At 38.8% G+C, this 19,160-nt stretch overlaps 1 pseudogene; it reads right to left on the reverse strand.

Annotated features, from left to right (window-relative positions):
• Positions 1-5,110: 5,110 nt before the first annotated feature.
• Positions 5,111-18,030, reverse strand: LOC147517720 (uncharacterized; annotated as a pseudogene).
• Positions 18,031-19,160: the final 1,130 nt, after the last annotated feature.

Here is a 19,160-nt window from a genome sequence, read left to right on the forward strand (position 1 = left end):
TTGTTATCCTCCATAATTTCACGCTTTGATTCTGAGGTCATAGTCTCGAAAGGATGGCATGCTAAGCCACCAACAAGGTACGTTGGGCGCCATGCTGGTTCATCAGTTTCAGTCCTTTGTGATGTCGAGGCTGAGGAAGAAGAGCTGGTTCTAGTTGCAGACTCGATACCTTCATTCGACATGTCGGTATCACTAGAAATAATAAATTTTTTATTAGAATTATATTCTCCATCGATACTACTATCGCTATACTCAGTACAATTATATAGTATATTATTTTTTATACTCGTATCGAGTTTTCGTGGTGACAATGACGGGTTTCGAGGTGAGGGTGTTTGTCTAAAAAACATACGTTCTTGACGTCGAAGCCAAGATCGTTTCGAGATTGTTCGCCTAAAATTAACACAAGTTTTTCTCCTAACCATACTGAAATAGATCAAAAATTATAATTTAAAAATCTAGTTAGTATATTGGTGGTACAGATAAAACGTTCAAATTCAAACCCTAACCCTCTTAAGTTAAGAAGAGGAACAAATGTGATATTAAAGATAAATAGATAAAAAGAGAAGTGTTTATGATAGCAAATAGCATATTAAAGTTTTATTTTAACTAATCTGTCAAGTTTGCAGGAAAATCTAGTGAAGAGGACAGCGAGGAATTCCAAGATGAAGTTTTTCAGGTGTTGTTAATGGTGGTGGGGTTTTAATGTTTCAAGTCTTTTTTGCGAATAAGTGAAGAGAGAGAAAGTGAAAGCGAGTTTTTATATTCAATATTTTGATGTGGCTTTTCAATTCCAATAGTAACCGCTAGATAATTTGAGTTTTCAATTTGAAATTTTTTGTTTTTTCCCAGTTGTTTCTCGAAGCATTCAAATTTTCGAGATCGAAATTTGAAAGTTTTGAGAGAGAGCGATTAATAGGGTTATATACTAAAAGCATTACTTTTGTATTAACTCTAATTCTTTATATTTTGAATGAGAATCATATGGGCAAATGTTATGCATATTATATATGTTATTAGTTATATGCATGCGTTTAATAGTTTATGTTGTAGATGATATGGTGTGTGGTGACACACAGAAGATTATATTATCAGTACTTTATAAAGTATAAGTAAACGTTCACAACCTATATGGATTTGGACAAACCATTGGTATGGTTGTAGTATAATCTGGTATTAGTCTATCTTGACTACAGGATTACACTAGTACACTTTGTGTGTATTGAGCAGGACCAAGTGAGGTTGTTTCTCTTTATACTGACTATATAAGAGAACAAACACCTCTGTTATTATGGATGTTTGTCCTCTTAATCCGGATATAATAATGGGCACTTACGTGCATTGTACGTTGCTTTAAATCATCAATGAGTGAGATTCATTTGTGAATAAACAAACTTGATGGATTAGGTAATGACATTATATGTAAGGTGTGTTGTTGATTATAGAAAGAATATATGACCCGCAGGAAGTCGGGTTGATAATGTCCCCTTGAGGAGCTTATAAGGATTGTCATGTAAACCCTACAGGTGGATTTAATCCGACATGACAATGAGGTTGAGTGGTACTACTCAAGGACATAAGAAGTTGATTAATGTAGTTGTCAGTAACTTAACTTAATCAACGGGCATTCGATATCTTAAACATGGGGAGATCAACGAGCATATAATATGGAGCCCATAAACGTAATACACGTAATTTGGGATTAGGGCGGTAGTGCAACAATGGCCTTTAGTGGAATAAGCCATTTGTTGACAAACTTGGGCCGTGTGTTCTGGGCGAACATGGGAAGCCCAAGCCCGTCTGGAGGCCCAACCCTAATTTCTCCTCATGGTCCCTATTGTAGCCTATAAAAAGAAACCCTTCTTCTTGGCCATTTTTTTACACGAGAAACTTAGGTTTTGCTCAAGAAAAGAGAGTTCCAAATTCGGTTTTGATCTTGTGAGTGAGAGAGGCCAAGAGAGAAAGAAGGGGTTGGTAGATCGTTGCCCACACAACGTCCATTCTAAGGATAGAAATACAATAGAAGATCAAGAGGTTGCTGATTCGTAGAGCTTGGATTCTCCGAGTTATCATAGCTGATCAAAGGTATGATTTCTATCCAAAATCGTGAGAACCCTTTATTCCGCTACGCGTGGGTTTTTGCAGTTTGTAGTAAATCATTTGGTGAAACCATAACGGTTCCTACAGCGATGTCATGGGCAAATATCGTCAACCCGATATTCCAGCCCAAATATCGTAAATAATTTAAGATATCGACGTAAATATCGATATCTTGCGCATAAGTTCATATGTTGCAGGAACAAGTGGGAAAAGAAAGGAGAAGAGTGGGAATGGACATGCGTCAGGATAGGATTAGGCACCACTATAGCTGGAAGACTATATAAAGCGATGATCAAGAGAAAGAAGACAGATGGAAATCATTACAGAAATACTTGTAAAACCAGAGCGAAATAGAGACAGAGAGAGCAACTTTGTAACCTCCATTGCTATTCAATACAAAAACTTAGTTTTACATCATCTCAATCTTCAATAGCCATTCAAATGTTAGTGCAATTTTTAGTGATCTTAGGCTGTGTTTGATAGGAGCTGTGGCAAATGCAAATTTTGTCACCATTTGCCACTAGCAAATTTGCTATGTGACAATTGCAAATAATTTGTGGCAAATTTAATTTGCCACTGTTTGATGATATTATGGTAAATATCATTTGCCCTAATTTGTAACCATTTGCTGCTGTTTGATTGTCCAAATTTGGTGCGGCAAATATTTCATTTTTTCATTTTTTGTGCTTTTAAAATATTTAAGATTTAAAAATTATAGCTACTCTTATTTGTAAATTTATTTTATTTGTATATGGTTCCATTGAAAGACACAATGTAAATCTCTTAGCTACTACTGTCATATGCAAGACACAAGTTTACTGTGTAGATGGATTTGATAAAATGTTTAAAGTCAAAGTCCCAGGTGAATCTCCTTTTGAAGCTTCCAAATCCAAAGTGATAGGTTCATATAATGGGATTTTTTTTTGTAGGCAAAATGTGAATATTATATATAATAATAATAAGGTTACAATAGGGGTTAAGCACCACCCGGGCTGGATTAAGTTCCCACTATGCGTGACATCCGGAGTTTGCACAAGGGCTTGGATAAACTAAGTTGTTACCGCATTAGGCATTGCCCAACTAGTAACAATAATGCATACTAAGAAAAGAAAATTGGTTGGAAACTACCAAGTTAGTTTAAAAACCCCACCAATTTCCTGCCCAAAACTGAAAAGCCCAACGAAATGCCTATAGGACCAACGGATCAAGGAGACCAGATCTCCACCTTCTAGACCCGAAAACCATCACCCTCGTTGTTGGCTGCCCCGGCCACCACAACCAGCACCCTTGTGGTCATCCATGCACCAAGGTAATTGCCAAGAGCGTCGGGCGTATAATCGCAGCTACTATCTCCTTCCAGTCAGTGCCCATGTGAAAAGCACAAGCCGAACTGCAGTTTCCGATGGTGGTATAATCGCTAAATGTCAATCAATCCCAGACTAAAACCGTCGAATCTATTCAGCTGAGATTCTCGTCCTCAATCCATCAAAGCTTTTCAGCTGAGATTCCAGTCCTCAAACCGTTGAAGCTTATTAGCTGAGATTCCAGTCCTCAAATTGCAACACCCTCACAAATCGAAATGCACCGAAGGGAATTGCCAGCAGCTACGCTGCATCACATCTAACCACCTCCAGATTCCAATGGGTTTAGCACACAACCACACAACCCCATAGTCACTGGAATTACAAACAAAAAATCTAACAGTTCATTACCGATACAAGATATGGCCATGAATCATGGATACTAAGAGTGCTACAAGATCTAACGAAAGTAGCCACAAACTAATTATCATTACTGCATTGAAAAGATTAAAGCTTTAAGCTGTCCAAAGAGGAAGTTTGATAATCAGTAGTTATGAGAAGAGCAGTTGAGATGCAAGAAACAATCCCAACCAAGTACCTACCGATCTTGCAGCCATGAGTGCACAAGAGTAATACATGGACATGTTGCTTTAGAAATTACCACGTCCGGCGGTGGCGGCCGGAGTAGCCACTGCCACCGAACAAAAGAAAGGCTAAAAGATGTTCTCTCAGCTAAAAGTTGGTTCAAGATCCATATAATGGGATAGTTTCAACACTTTAAATCAAAGGTATATACGCATACTGCATGTCTCCAACATTACAAAATTAATCGTCCCTAATTTCTAGTATTTTTCTAAACGGTAATTGAAAAGTTTCCAACATTCATGTACTCAGTAGTGAAAGGTCTAAAAATTGGCAAAGGTGCTTCGAGTTTCCAACATTCATGTACTCAACAAGATAATACCACCCTAAACCATAAGATAGTACCCAGACGTGAAACTCTAACTTAATTCGAAAAACTTTTTATTTATACTAGTGTAGTTCTTCGAGTTATATGAAGTTGATTACTAAATAAAATTATATAAGAAGTGGATTGCTAGTTAACAAAAACAAATTATGTACTTGTAGGAATTGGATTGCCTAGTTACGAAAAAACATTGCAGGAAGTTATAGAAAAAACTTATAGGAAGTGGATTGCCGATAGAACAAGCCCAATAACTGACGGTACACTTCAAGTTCATGCTTCCTGTTTGGGTAAAAACCCATCCAAACACCTAAAAACCCATCCACACACCAAAAATGAATGCGCCCAATTCCAATAAACACTTTGGATACTTAGACAACAATTAAAGGTTCTTTCTCTTTTTGGTCCTTAACAAGACCCCTTCCAGATCTGTTGTTGTTTTGGGGTGATTTATGACCACATTACCACATTGAGATGTTTGCCAAACTTCTGTAAGCAATCTATCATTACATGGCACAAAAGGCAATTTATACATGTTAGGAAATCCTTCAGTTAGAACAGCATACATCACATGGCACAAAAGCTCCAGCGACAGTCTTTACTTGTATGAAGAATGATTGAAATGAATCTAAAATTTATTGAATGAATTAGTGTTCTCTGTTACACTTGTATTTATACTCATTTGAGTTAGTTACAACAAACTCTGCCTACGTGGAGCAATTAGTTACAAACTTCTAACAACCTTCTAACTAACTAATGTTGACTCAAGCTGACTTGCTGACTTGGATTCTTCTAGAACCTTCAGAGGTTGTTGTGCACCATTACCCTCCCTCAAGCTAAAGGGAGAATCTCTCACTTTGAGCTTGAATATTAAATCTTGAAATTGTTGAGTGGCAAATCCTTTGGTAAACACATCAGCTATTTGATTAGCAGTGTACACATATTGAATATGAAGCAATTTACTGTTGACCAATTCTCTGACATAATGATAATCCACCTCCAAATGTTTTGTGCAAGCATGAAAAACTGGATTATTGGAAAGTGAAATAGCACTGATATTGTCACACCATAACAGTGGTTGTTGTGTCAGTGGAATTTGTAAATCTTTGAATAGAATACATAACCAATAGAGTTCTGCTGTAGTATAGGCAAAACTTCGATATTCAGATTCAGTACTCGATCTTGCAACTGTTGCTTGCTTCTTAGCACACCAAGAGATCAAATTGTTGCCATAGTAAATACAAAACCCTGTAGTGGATCTCCTATCTGATAGACATCCAACCCAATCGACATCTGAATAAGTAGTAATGACAGCAGATCCTTTATTGAAATATATACCTGTTGTAAGTGTACCTTTTAGATACCTAAGAACCCTCTTTGCAACAGTCATGTGAAAGGAAGTAGAAGCATGCATAAACTGTCCTAGCTGATTGACAGAGAATGATATATCTGGTCTAGACCAAGTTAAGTATTGAAGAGCACCAACCACTGATCTGTATTCTTGAGGATCAGTGTAAGACCCTATTATTTTTACATTACTATCTCATAATATTTAGTATTTCTACTATATTTATTTCATGGTCAATGTGCTAGTAATTTGGTTTGACATTTGTTTATGAAAAGAGAAAGGAGGGAAAACAATAAGATATTTTCGAAATATGTATGAAATGAATTTAATTTTGAAATTTGAAAGGTTTGTAGAGAGTTTTAAAATTTGGAAAGTCTCGAATAGTTAGGCATAAAATATGGTAGAGAATTCCTTGGAATAAAATGACTTAGCATAGACTTAGGGTTTTAAGAAAAAGAAGGTTTTTGCTCATAACTAAACTAGTGAACAAAAAGGAAGAAGAAAGAGAAAGGAGCAGGGTTTGTGCATTCTCCTAGCTAGCTTGGATCGGATTTTTGGCGTTCTATTTTTTATCTATTCTTTTTGCAGAAAAAGTGAGTAGATTTTATCTTTCACTGACTACCAAAACTATGATTTTCGTCTATTTAGAATTTAGGAATTTATTGTCAAAATATATAAGTTTTCTGTTCATTTTTCCTGTTCATTCTGTTCTGTGTCGAAATATTCTACCTACTATTGAAACCAAGCTATACTGATAAAATGGATGTGACTACTAATTAATTTTAATTATTTATCCATATATGGATATAAATTGTTATTGTGAGTATTATGTAGTTGATTGAAGTGGGGAAATAGTGTTAATGGAGATCCAAATCCATGGTTGGGGGAGTGATTTCGAAACTTAACATTTGGAGTTTCTTGGTGAATTAAAGTTGTGGTTTTTCACCCTAACTAATTTCGATTGGTTTTTGTATGGTGGTGTGTGGAGGTTTGTGGTGGATGGAATCAAGCTGCTGCTGGGAAGGAGATGACAGAGAGAGAGATCCAGTGCTCCCGGTCGGTGTTTAAAATTTATTAAATTTGTTGGTAATTAGTTGGGCTTGGGCCGAAATTTATCTTTTGTTTTTGGGCTGGTTTAAATTTTTATGTGGGCTGGTCCATAGTATTTTAAGGGGATCGCATAGTAATCTAAGATCTGTTTCGGTTAGATATTTCAAGTTAGGCCAAATCAGTTTATGGGTCGGGTTAAGGCTTAAGTTATTGAACTGGGTCAGTTTAGCCAAGTCGATTAGGACCATGGTTTGAACTATTTTTAAATATGGGTTTGGGTGATGACCGGTTTGGATGACCACTGGTTAGGACTGTTGACTGTTGAGATTGACTATTGACTGTTGACTTTTTCCAAAATTTTATAAATTGAATTTTATGGACCAATCCGATGATATGATGTTAGTGACACTTGTATAAACTTGTTTGTCAGTATCTAATATAGATTTGACGTTGATCTTGTGTAAATATTGACACATGAAGATAGGGAAATTTTAAGATGCATAGATGCATACATTTGAATAAATTACGTAACGAAAATCCTAGAACCTAGCTACCACAACTCATGTGATTAGCCCTGTGTAGGGAGTGTGTAATTTGATTGGCTCTTCTGGTGTTTCAGTGAATATGAATGGCCCTTCTGGCGTAGCCGAATAGTGGCTTGATTATCTCGTTCGCAAACTTTAGAACGAGACACGTGTTATTTTTTTATGCCGAATAGTGGCATTACTCACATAATGGCTTCTGTGTGAGGGTTACCTAGTATGTGAAATCCCGCTTAGGGTAATTATGCACGAAGTGGTCCAGTATGTGAGGGGAGGCATGTGGATGTACATGTTCGGCATTGGGTAGCGATTGTGGTAGCCAGGAAAACTATGTAAGACATAGAGACGACGTGCTGCTAGGGACACTTGTTAAACATCATTAATAGGATAAATTTCGCTGGCGTGTTTATTATTTTTAAGATTTGCAAGTTACGTTTCGTTATAATATTTCAATTGAAAATTGTTTTGCAGGAGAGTGGGTTAAACTAATTATTTCTGCAGAGATAACCCACTCGGTGATAGAGCATGCATGGAGGTAAGTACTAGTGTAACATAAGTTTATTTATTATCAGTTAGAAGCTAAGGTGCCTCTATGAAGGAACGACTAACTACCTTAAGCTAAGGCGCCTCGGTGGAGGAACTACCTGTTTTATTAGTATATGTATATTTAAATTGTTTTTTTAAAGCTACTCATACCAGCATTGTTTATAATGCTGACCCGATTTGCATGTTTGCTAATCGGGTGTGTTCCTATATGAACATAGTCGATCAGCCTAGACAGGGTTAGTGGATCTTTGAGAAGGTGGCTTGTTGCTCGTGATTTATGTTAGCATTTTTTTAATAAGATGTCATTCATTTTCCTTTGAGATGTAGCAGAATTTGTTGGAGACCAATGTTTTGGTTTTACTTCAAAATTGTTAAGTGAGGAAGTTTGTAACTTAACCTTAATTGTGACTTTTCATTATGAAGAGATATTTGTTTTGAGTATCAATGATTATTATTACATTCTTTGGTGTTATGTTATATTAGGTGTATGCGATAGGTTGAGATTGGAGGTTGTTGTCACACCTCGGATATCGAGGAGTCATATATTAATTATGTTATATGATTCATCAAAATTCGGGGTGTGACAATCTGTTAAGGCATCACCAGAATTAGGTTCAAGTTTTACTGATGTAGAACATGGAGTAGAACAGGGTTTAGCATCCAACATCTTTGTTTTTTCTAATAAATCATAGGTATACTTTGTTTGAGAGAGAAATAGCCCTTTCTTGCTTCTCTAAACTTCCATACCTAAGAAGAAATGAATGGAACCAAGATCTTTCATTGCAAATTTAGAACTTAGCAGCTAGATAAGAGAAGTATAGTACCTTGAAGAAATCACGGTGATTGTAATATCATCAACATATATAAGAACATAAGTAGTTGTATGATGCATTATTCTGACAAAGAGAGAAGGATCTGCCTTTGAAAGATTAAAACCAAGAGATAGTAAAGCTTTTACTAGTTCTTCATACCAAGCTCGAGGTGCCTGTCTTTAACCATAAAGAGATCTCTGCAACTTACACACATAATGAGTTTTCTCTAGATCGACAAAACCTTGTGGCTGTACCATGTAAACATCCTCCTTTAAATGGCCATGTATAAATGCATTAGAAACATCTAATTGCTTAATATCCCAATCATTCTGCACTACTACCAATATCATCCTTATAGTAGAAGGCTTTGCCACAGGACTAAATGTATCAGTGAAATCAACTCCAAATTGTTGATTGAAACCCTTTGCCACAAGCCTAGCTTTGAATTTATCAAGACTTCCATTAGCCTTTTGCTTGATCCTAAAAACCCATTTGTTTTTAACAAGATTCTGACTTGCATCAGGAGGAACTAATATCCATGTATGATTTTAAATTAAAGCATTATACTCCGCAGCCATGGCTGATCTCCAGTTAGAATCCTTTACTACTTGAGTATAGGTTGTTAGAGTTTTGGGCAAATTTTGTAAAGATGTGGTAAGAACAATAGGCAATGGATGTTTAGTTGCAGTGTAAGCTTTAGGTTTTGTAATACCAATTTTGGCTCTTGTAGTCATATGGTGAGAGTTGGATACTGACAGGACAGAGTCACTAGAAGATGAAACTGGAAGTGATGAACTAGAGGTAGAAGATTCAAGAATATTCTTTTGAATGAAATCAGAAGTTTGTATTGAGTCAGAACTATGAGTATGAGTAAGAGGAAATTTAACAAAAGGAGTAAACATGTTAGAGGATGCAGAAAAAAAACATATTAGATTTGTAAGGAAACTCAGACTCATTAAAAATGACATGTCTAGACATAAATCTTTCCAGCTTGAGGATCCAAGCATTTATAACCCTTGTGATTGAGGCTATAACCTATGAAGACACAGAGTTTGCTTCTCATATCTAGTTTACCTTTAGAGTATGGTCTTAGCCAAGGAAAGCAGCTGCAGCCATAAACTTTTAAGAAAGAATAATTTGGAGACTATTTGAACATCTTTTCATAAGGACAAGAGTTATGAATTGAAGATGATGGTAGTCGATTTACAAGAAATGTTGCAGTATGAACCACTTCCAGCCAATATTGAGTAGGAATTTGAGATTGAGAGAGAAGTGTTCTAGTCATTTCTAATAAAAGTCTTGTCACGCCCCGAGACCCAACACACATCCCGAGGACGTGAAGATGAATCTCGAGGCGGTCGCTATCCCGATTCTAACGAAATTTCGGTAGAGTTTCCTTTGTTTAATTGACGTTTCGTATACAAAAACCTGTCATAACACCTGGACACCGCATAATTCATCCTTCCAACCATATATATATATATATATATATATATATATATATATATATATATATATATATATATATATATATATATCCAACAACCATATATATACTACTCTTAATTTTAGATACTACAGGGATATGACTGTATATCTACTAAACAAGGAGAACCGTTGCCAAATACATCGATTATTACATCAAAATGACCTAGCTCTCTATATATACAACAAAAGAAACTAGTCTCTCTCTATACAACCAAAAGAAAAGAGTTATGCTCTTTATATACAACAAAAGAATAAACTAGACTATCTCTATACAACCCAAAATATGAACTTGACTCTGTCCCTCGTCAAGCATGGGGGAAACCACTCAAATCCCCATAACTATCATCCTCGGTGGTAGGGAAAGTCTCCTCTGCAACGGGATCGACTGAAATGTTAATGTAGGATGAGCAAAACAACTATGCCCAGTAGAAACGCACATAACCAATAAATAGTTTACTTATAGAAAACATTTAAAACATGCAGGGTTTCCATAAAAGTATTCAAATATCATGACTATATATATACCTCACTAACTAGCAGAAATCATCTTGACATGCTTCATTGATATACAAAATAGAGTTTTTCACAATCATCATACAACTATTGTGGCCGCTGCATCCTATTAGAATGGTGATGGTAATGACCGGTACTTTCGGTACCACAACAGCAAATCTCGGTTCAAGATACTTTCCGATTGTGAACCATGCACCGTTGTTTTCCCGATTTTATCTTGGCAGGGGGAGCTGAAATGTAGTTGTCGTGGTTCGCATTACACAAAATCTCCAAAGCTTTTAGGTCTCGGTGGGCCGCGGTGACTGACCACCCCCATACGGGCTGTCACCTAACTTACGGTGGTCAACCGTTCGACGACCGCAGATGCTTTCGGGATCTTTGACACATCCGAGTGGACTAAACTCTCACTCCTCGCGTCTAAACCTCATCGAGGTAGCATGTAACCTCACACAAGCTAATCACCATACCGTGACGCTGCACAAACATGGTTATCTAGAAAAGTAGAAAAGGAATTCCCGGACTACATCCGTGATGCATCCCTTTAAAGGTGGCCCACCACCTCGAAGGTGTACACCACAGTTAGTTGGAATCTAGAGCGAAACCGCCGCCTCCGAAATGCGGCAACAGTTCCTTCTTTATAGGAATTCACAATTCCTTTTCTAAATCCCTCGTGATAAGCATAGTAATATCTATATATATATACTGTATTACCGATTATTTCCAAATACTATAGTTACATATTTAGTTTTTCTTTTTAAAACTGTTGGTCTCAGATGTGTGAGTTCTGGATTTCCCACAATCGAGTAAACGCGAACCTATGACTCCCAAACGGGCCAGTCATAGTAAATGACAACCAATGATTCCCAAACGGCGAATCATCATAAATAAGAACAACCATACCTGGGATAATCCAGAACCTCACGCATAGTTACAAACAACCGGGTAATCCTTACCCGCATTACAAAATCCATCTCTCTGTCTCATTACAGAGACAAGAGACGAGAACCCTTCCCAAAACCAGTTTTACTCTTTTAACAAAGAAAACAAATCCCCGCTACCCAGATTTCGCAAAAAAACCATTTCACCCGAAAGCTATCCATATACTTAATTTATATCGAGGAAAACTACAATGCAAAAACATGAATATCATATATACATGCATGGTTGATATACAAACTATCTCTTATCATTTTAAGCAACTCAAATCATGCATGAAAATAAGCAGACTATATATTGGTATGTAGGTTCCTACCTTAGCAAGCTCCGTTCTCCTCAAGCCCACTTAACTGAATCGAGCCCACTTAACCGAATCCACTCGTATTTACTCCTATAACATCATATATATACGTAGATCGTTAGAGTTTATCAAACTAACGAGGAAATTCTTATCTAATGTAAGTCGAGAAGAAATCTCGACGCTAAGAATTTGGTTTCGTAGCTAACAGAGCTACAGGCCATTTCTAGCACTGTTCCTCTGACAGGGCTCTGTAGTCATTTACAGCCACTATAGAACCGCACGTCAATGCCAATCATATCTATCAATCCACTAACGATTATGATTTTTTTCCCAACTCTAACTATAACAAATTCCACTCTTCAATTCACATTAAATCCAATAATACCAAGTGGGTGCTCTTTCTCACTCACTTAATACTCAACATGATCCTAAACAAGTGTGAACTAACATCAATGCTCTAAAATTGATTGAATATACCGAAATCCTTACCAAGTCGGCCAAGAATAGCTCCTTAGCTTGTTTCTCCACCAATTTCAAGCTCTACTTCTCCAAACAAGCTACTGCCGAATACCACACCACCCCATATCAATTATCTCTCATCAAATACAACCAATTAAATCGAAATCGAGTTTACACTAGCGATTTGAGAAGAATTTACTCACCTGTCGCTGTGATACGACGAACTTCCAATCAATTTTGAAGCTCTACACTTGACTCTAGTGTTTACAAGAGGTGGGTGGCGAGAATTTTTGGTTTAGATCAATTGAATTTGGGAGAATGGAGTTTTCTCTCTCCTAAGTTTTCAGTATTGGCGAAATTGGAGAATTGGGTGCGATTTTTTATTGTTTTGGTGCGATTTTGTCTAATTTTTAGCCAAAAGACCATCCTACCCCTTACCTTCTAATTTAGCATCCAACAAGGTTTTGAATCCCCCGCTCTCGCGTGCAACTCCCAAGTTTGCGCACGCGATACCAAAATTACGACGCTGTCGTCGAATGACTTGTCCAGTTTTTAAAGTTTCCGGTTTACAGGCGACAGACTCTTATTGACTATGCAAGTATTTAATTATGCGCACACGAATTTACCCGGTATCGAATTATTTTATCACATATTATTTATCTTCTTTTCGATTTTCGAATATTTTAAGTAGCCAGTTATATGAAACCTTAGAATTTTTCGAGAGGTTTTCCTGAACTAACTTGGTTTTCTCGGTCGGTGTTAAATAAATTTACATTACGTCAGGCTAACCGTCTATCCTATCCGCGGCCACGAATCGCCCCTAAGGTTCAAGTGTCTTTTACTAATTTACCCTTAATAATAATTTAGGACTTTGCATCCTACCCTCCTTAAAAGAAAATTTTGTCCTCGAAATTAAATCATACCTTAGTTCTCGAACAATTCTGGATATTGTTGCCTCATATCGGATTCTTTCTCCCATGTTGCTTCCTCCACGTTGTGATTTCTCCATAAGACCTTTACCAATGGAATGACCTTGGACCTCAATCTCTTCTCTCTCGTATCTAGGATCTGAACTGGCCCTTCCGGATAGGTAATGTCTTCTTCCAACTCCAACGATTCCAAATCGACAACATGTAGGGGATCCGGCTCATAGTTGTGTAGCATCGAAATATGGAATACGTTATGGACACGTGATAGCCTTTCCGGTAACTCCAGCCTATACGCCAACTCCGAGATCTTCTGAATAATCGGAAACGGTCCCACATATCTAGGTGCAAGTTTCCCTTTCATCCCGAACCTCTAAATTCCCTTCTTCGGAGATACCTTCAAAAATACCCTATCACCTTCATAAAATTCCAAGGGACGTCTACGCCTATCCGCATAGCTTTTCTGATGACTCTGGGCTGTGAGCAACCGATTCTGTATCACTCTAATCTTCTCGGTGGTGTCACTAACCATTTCTGGCCCCAACATAATACTATATCTCGGTTTCACCAAATCCAGAGAGGTGTGTTCGAAGGTCCGCCATCAAATAACTCAAACGGAGCCATACTAATACTAGATTGGTAACTGTTGTTGTAAGCAAACTCAGCCAATGCCAAATGAGTCTTCCAACTACCCCCAAAATCAAGGACGCAAGCCCGAAGCATATCTTCGATGATTTGAATGACTCTTTCCGATTGCCCATCGGTTTGTGGATGAAATGCGGTGCTGAATTTCAGTCTGGTTCCCAATTCCCTTTGAAGACTTCTCCAAAATGAACTGGTAAATTGAGTACCTCTATCTGAAATTATCGAAAATGGTGCCCCATGCAACCTCAGTACATCTGACATGTAGATTCTACTTAGCTTTTCAGCAGAGTAAGTAGTCTTAACAGGTATGAAATGGGCAGACTTGATCAGCCTATCAACAATGACCCATATAGAATCCATTCCCTCACTGGTCCTCGATAACCCGGATACAAAATCCATGGTTATATTCTCCCACTTCCATTCTGGAATCTCAAGAGGTTTAAGAAGACCAGGTGGTCTATGGTGTTCAGCTTTCACCTGTTGGCATGTGGCACACTTCTTAACATATTCCGCAATGTGCCGCTTCATACCCGGCCACCAAAACTGACGACGCAGATCTCTGTACATTTTGGTACCACCAGGATGAATGGTATACTTCGATCTATGTGCTTCCCTCAAGATATCATTCCTCAGAGAGTGATCAAACGGTACCCAAATTCTTCCTCTGAATCTGATACTTTCGTCTCCGTGTTTTTCCCAATCGACATCCTCGGCATTCTCTACATATCCTCGGTACCTAGGTCCATCCTTTGATGTATTCTGGGCATTCACAATCTCCTGGACTAAGGTGTTTTCTGCCGTCATTGTCATCTGTGCTAAATAACAGCACTTCTGAGGATCTCCACTTCCATTTCCCGTGATTTCAAAACCATAAGAAGCAGCAGACTCCAGCAATTGCCACTCCTTCATCATCATCTGAGCACAAACATGTTCTCGTTTCCTACTCAATGCATCGGCAACTACATTTGCTTTACCCGGATGGTATTGCAATGAGAACGTATAGTCCTCCATGTACTCAACCCACCTCCTCTGTCTCATATTCAAATCCTTCTGCGAAAACAAGTACTTGAGACTCTTGTGATCAGAGAATATCTCAAATCTTTCACCATACACATAATGTCTCCAGATCTTTAAGGCATGAATAATCGCAGCTAACTCCAAGTCATGAGTAGGATAATTCTTCTCATGGGCATTCAATTGTCTTGACGCATACGCTATCACTTGGCCTTCTTGCATTAAAACACATCCTAACCCGGTGTTAGAGGCATCAGTATAAATCACATAACTCTTCTCCGGATATGGAATAGTCAAAACTGGCACTATTATCAATCGCGTCTTTAGCTCTTGAAAAGCTTTTTCGCATGCCTCCGTCCATTCAAACTTCACCTCCTTCTGTGTCAATCTAGTTAAGGATGACGCTATGCTAGAGAATCCTTCTACAAAACGACGATAACATCCTGCCAATCCCAAGAAGCTTCTGATTTCCGTCCCTGACGTCGGTCTTGGCCAATTATTCACTGCCTCTATCTTTGAACGATCAACTTTTATTCCATTCTCCGATACAACATGCCCTAAAAACTTCATCTCATTCAACCAGAACTTACACTTGCTAAACTTGGCATAAAGCTGATGATCAACTAAGGTTTGGAGAACAATCCTCAAGTGTTCCTTATGTTCAGCCCTAGTCTTGGAATAAATCAAAATGTCATCTATGAATACGATAACAAATTGATCTAAGTATTTCCACATCACTCGGTGCATGAGATCCATAAACGCAGCTGTCGCATTTGTCAAACCGAATGGTAACACCAAAAACTCAAAATGCCCTAACCGTGTTCGGAAAGCTGTCTTCTTTATATCTTCTTCTCGAATTCTCATCTGATGGTAACCTGTTCTGAGATCTATCTTCGAGAAATAATTGGCACCCCTTAACTAATCGAATAAGTCATTGATCCTAGGCAACGGATATTTGTTCTTGATAGTCACATTATTCAGCTTCCGATAATCCACACATAGCCGAAAAGACCCATCTTTCTTCTTCACAAATTACACCGGTGCTCCCCAAGGTGACTGGCTTTCCCTTATAAACCCCAATCTTTTCAATTCATCTAATTGGGACTTGAGTTCTCTCATTTCGAGAGGAGCCATTCAATAAGGAATCATCGAAATAGGCGACGTTCCCAGTAGTAGATCTATTACAAAATCTATCTCACGCCAGGGAGGCAATCCCGGCAATGCATCTGGGAACACTGCCGCAAACTCACGAACCACGGGAACAAGCTCTGAAGATTCGAACTTCGGCCCTTGGAGACTAAGACCAGCTAACAACCCGTATCTATCATACTTGAAGTCAGACTTGGCCTCCACAACTCGAGAGACCGTATTTCTAATCCCCTTAAACACAAACTCTGGCTGTCCCGGTACTCTAAACGTCACCGTTTTGGCAAAACAATCAACCTGGGCATGATATTTCCCTAACAAATCCATCCCTACTATAATATCGAAATCTTTTATGTCCATCACCGTTAGATCAACTACCAACTCATTATCACCTATCGTGATTACACAATGGTGACACACTTCGAAGAACATAGTTTTCTTCCCCAACGGAGTGGATAAAATAAGCTTCCTCCCGGTGTTAACTACATCCAACCCCAGTATTGCTACAAAATTTTTAGCAATGAAAGAATGAGTAGCACCCGTATCAAACAAGACATGCACCTTATGTGTAAACAAACATATCATACCTTCAACCACTTGATCGGTAGCGCTGGTATCGGCCCCCATCACATTATACACTGTGGCTTCCTCTTGGACTGGATCAATATCCACAACTTTTTCCTCTGGCACTAGATAATACACCTTGCCATGTGGTCTCTGTTCCACCCCCGAATTGGACTTGGGACAAAACCGTCTGATATGCCCAGCTTCACCGCAACCATAGCAAACCACACCCTCTCGCCCTGTCTGTGTACTTTGCGGTATTACAGATTGCAATCTAGCTCTCTGACCCTGAGGCCTAGAATTCTGTGCTGGTGCTCTGGTCTGAGAAGGAGCAAGTACCCTCGATGCCATCTGTGATCCACTCATCGGTCTCATGAACTGGTAGACTCGTCGGGCGGGCCTAACCACATTCAAACCCCTATGTATGCGGTGTGGTGCCCTCCTCCATTGTTACTGTTTCGGCGGATGACCGCCTATACATCCGTTACGACCCGGAACCATTGCCTTGATAAACCTCGCCTCTTTCCCATATCCCGCGCCGCCGCCGAAATGTCGATTGTCTTACCCTTCCAACCTCTTGCCTGCGGAGCAATAAGCGATCATCAACTCTTTCAATGCCTTGAGCCCTTCTCGCTGACCTCAAAGATATAAATCGATCCGGAAGGACCGACATCTTGCTCTGCATATACGGTTTCAGCCCGTCAATGAATTTCCTAGCCTTAGCTTTTTCTGTGGAAATCAACTCCTTCCCGTATCGTGAAAGAATAGTGAATTTCTCTTCGTACTGTCCCACGGTCATGTTTCCTTGTTCCAATTTGAGGAATTCCATTCGCTTCTTAGCTCTCGCCGCCTCGGTAACATACCTCAAAAGGAAGAGTTCCTCAAATTTAGCCCAACTCATCGGAAACGTCTCCACATCCTTAACACTGATCCACCAGTGTTTGGTTTCACCTCTAAGCATGAAGGCAACCAAAGTAACCCGTTCCACATCAGTACACATCATGGAGTCCAGTATACTAGACATGTCTAACAACCAGTCTTCGGCTACTTTAACCTCAAAAGACCCCACAAATTTAGGTGGACGTAACCTGATGAAATTTGCAAGCACAAAACCTGATTGACTTTGCACTGGTGGCCTGAACTCCTCAACTCTCACTACGGTTGGGGATGCTACCTCTGGAGTTACGCCAAGTGGAATAACAACGGATGTTGGGAGAGGTTGGGGCTCGTTCCTACTAGCCCTCAAACTTTCGATCTCAGCTCTCATCTCATTCTGTGCTTGAGCCATTTGATTCATCATAGCGAGGAGCATATCCATTCGGTCCTCCCGACCACGATCCGTAGTATCATCACCACTAGTACTTTCCGGATCCATGGTAACTATTCTGCACATATACAAAGAGCTAACTCAGTGTTTGATAAATGAGAGAGAGAGAGAGTTTTCAAAATTATGCAAGAGCTTAGGAGGTCGCGCGCGAGGCGCTAAGTTCTTTGGAACTTTCACGACAAGAGCAGGCAGGCTAACATGTTTTCGCCAGAGCAAGTTCAGCTCTCCATCGAACATGAAAAAAAAATCACTTATACTATATAGTGTCCAATTCGTCACAAACTTTCGACAAGTGTCCGCGCTCTCAGCCGTGACAAGACGAATAACCGTGCGACATTTTGCTATTGCCCAGCTAATATTAACATTTAACGTAACGTAAACACTACTTAGGGTTTTATTGGGTTTCGACTAAACTTCCGAAACGCGTCATGACCGAGTCCCCCACTACAGCTCCCAGACGGATCTAATAGTGGACGCTCTGATACCACGTTCTGTCACGCCCCGAGACCCAACACACATCCCGAGGACGTGAAAATGAATCTCGAGGCGGTCGCTATCCCAATTCTAACAAAATTTTGGCAGAATTTCCTTTGTTTAATCAACGTTTCGTATACAAAAACCTGTTATAACACCTGGACATCGCATAATTCATCCTTCCAACCATATATATATATATATCCAACAACCATATATATACTACTCTTAACTTTAGATACTACAGGGATATGACTGTATATCTACAAAACAAGGAGAACCATTGCCAAATACATCGATTGTTACATCAAAATGACCTAGCTCTCTATATATACAACAAAAGAAACTAGTCTCTCTCTATATAACCAAAAGAAAAGAGCTATGCTCTCTATATACAACAAAAGAATAAACTAGACTATCTCTATACAACCCAAAATATGAACTTGACTCTATCCCTCGTCAAGCATGGGGGAAACCACCCAAATCCCCATAACCATCATCCTCGGTGGTAGGGAAAGTCTCCTCTGCAACGGGCTCGACTGAAATGTTAATGTAGGATGAGCAAAACAACTATGCCCAGTAGAAACGCACATAACCAATAAATAGTTTATTTATAGAAAACATTTAAAACATGCAGGGTTTTTATAAAAGTATTCAAATATCATGACTATATATATACCTCACTAACTAGCAGAAATCATCTC

This window comes from Coptis chinensis, chromosome 2 (assembly GCF_015680905.1).
Source record: "Coptis chinensis isolate HL-2020 chromosome 2, ASM1568090v1, whole genome shotgun sequence".
In the NCBI taxonomy this organism is placed as follows: Eukaryota; Viridiplantae; Streptophyta; class Magnoliopsida; order Ranunculales; family Ranunculaceae; genus Coptis; species Coptis chinensis.